The sequence below is a fragment of the Coptis chinensis genome, chromosome 9 (genome assembly GCF_015680905.1).
Source record: "Coptis chinensis isolate HL-2020 chromosome 9, ASM1568090v1, whole genome shotgun sequence".
Taxonomy (NCBI): domain Eukaryota; kingdom Viridiplantae; phylum Streptophyta; class Magnoliopsida; order Ranunculales; family Ranunculaceae; genus Coptis; species Coptis chinensis.
Window position 1 is genome coordinate 22,556,770 of NC_141464.1, and position 2,705 is coordinate 22,559,474.

Genomic DNA, 2,705 nt, shown 5'->3' on the forward strand with positions numbered 1-2,705 from the left:
ACTTCCTTTTCCCCAAAATTGGGCCTTGGGACCAATTTCTTGTTAGGAAATAGTCAAGATTATGATATATAAGATTATAAAAAACATACTACTATTTGAACTCAAATTGGCGAGAATATCTTTTCCATTCTAATGTTCACATAAGCAGTACAATTTATGTGACCCAAAAAAATACAGGTAATTTCTCAAGTAGTAACCCATAATGTCAATTTGTTCCCAAGTAGTAACCCACTTCCAATTTTGAATTTTCAACGTGGCTTTTGACATTTTTGCCCTTCAAATAAAAACTAAACAATATTCTCTCTCCTCCTACAATCTCTCTTCTCTTACACTTTTCTCTCTTTTTGTCCCAATGATGTTGACGTATTTGAGTTTTGTTTTTAACAAAACAGTACTCTCTCTCCTCTTACACTTTTCTCTCTCTTCTTACACTCAATCATCGATTTTTTAGTTTTTTTTTTTTTCTTAAATAATTAAAATGACTAAAAATATAATAGATAAAAATAATTAATAAATAATAAAAGAATAAATTTAACACAATCCACCTTCATTCAAATAAAAAAATTCATATTCTTTGCAAAATAATAAAAGATACCTCATAATAAAATTAACAAAAGATATATTCCATTAAAATGATAAAATTCATATTCTTTTCAAATTTATTACATCAATCCAACAAAACCGAAATTCTAAATCATGAAGTAGTTTCATCAGTAAATGAGATAATTATTAATCAATGTATAACAGTAAAGTTGCTGATATACAATGCACATGAGTTTGACAGTCCCTCACTTATAAGATGAAAATAGGCAAATGAATTTGGCGGGAAAACTGTTAGGCGGGAATAATTGAGCGGGAAAATTGTTAGCGATAAAACAATTAACATTAGTAAAGTTGCTAATATACAGTGCATGTGAGTTTGTCAGTTTCTCACTTGTAAGATGACAAAAGACATAATGAATGGGCGGGAAAATAGTTAGGCGATAAAATAGCAAGATATCTCATTTTCTTCTTACATTTCTTATTACTCAGCTCATTTCCACATAATTTCTTTTATTTTTTTTTCAACTTTTTTTCTTAATCCTTCAATTCTCTTGTTATTCACTTTTCCCCATTTACCATTTTCATTATCCCTACATTTATCTTCTTCATTTGAATAACTATTCTCTCACAACCAATTATATTATCCATTTTAAAGTTTTTGTTCATATATAATTCATATAGAATAAACAAATATCAACTTCATATTTTAGTTTGGTTGCTTGTATCTTCATCATTAATCTAGAAAATTCCATTTTTGTTAGAGATATGAAAAAATCAGTTCAACAAGATGTAAAACTCATCATTTAGTTTAGCTACACTTAAAAGTTGTACAACAAATGAAAAAGGTTTTACCTTTGTGTGTTTGGATACGCTAAAACCTTATCATAGTTCCAAGACGTAAGAAAGGTAAGTTGTCAAGTAACAACTTTGTCAAAAGGTATTTCCAATCTCTCTTTTTTCATTTAGTAGTTTGAAAATGTTTAAAATTGAAAGGTAAATTATTCAATGGAGAAAAAATTCCAATGTGATAAGTTGAATTGACAATGAGTGTTGGATATTTGATTGTGGAGCAGGTGTTTTAGAAGAACATGAAAAACGAACTTGCGTTTTTTTTTTTCAATACATTTTTGTGTAAAAAAAATTTTTGCCTATAATGTACGAATTTGGTAGTTACTTTCAAACAATATATTAGCTACATAATGGTGAATCTATTTGTCACTTATAAATATTATTTCTTACATACCAAATATTTTTTTTTAAATGCTTGTTTTTTTAGCATAAATATCTCTGAGTTTTAATTTATTGATTTGTGATCGAGTTATAAACTGATAAATATATTTGTCATATATAGAAAATACTAGTTGAATGTTGAACTCGTGTTATTTAAGTACATTTTGGGCTAATTATATTTTGGACCTTATGTATACATCTGATAGTTACTTTTGAAACATATCTCAGCAACTTTTATAATTTTGGGTACTGAAATGGTGATTATTATTTTATTTTATATTATTTTTTATTTATTAAGTTTCTCTAAATGATTCTGATTGAATGTTGAACTCGTGTTTTTTTAGTACATTTTAGGCTGGGGCTGGGTATGTATCTTTTGGATTTAGTGCACATATTTAGTAGTTATTTTCGAAACATCTTTCAGCAACTTTTATGATTTTGGATACTGAAATGGTGGTGATTATTTTATTTTTTTCAATTAAGTTCCTATAAATTTTAATTTATTGATTTGTGATTGATGATATTGGTTGAATGTTGAACTCGTGTTTTTTTAGTACATTTTGAGCTAAGTATCTCTTGGATATAATGCACATATTTAGTAGTTACTTTTGAAACATCTGTTAGCAATTTTTATGATTTTGGGTACTCAAATTATGTAGGTTATTTTTTTTTTATATATATTTTTCAAGTAAGTTTCTGTGATTGATGATATTGGTTGAAGGCAAAACTCGTGTTTTTTTAGTACATTTTGTGCTAAGTATCTCTTGGATCTAATGTACATATTTAGGTAGTTACTTTCAAAGCATCTATCAGTAACTTTTAATATTTTAGGTACTAAAATAGTGATATCGATGATTATTTTGTTATTATTCTTTTATTAAGTTTCTCTAAGTTGTAATTTATTTACCTGTAATCAGTGATATTGGTTGAAT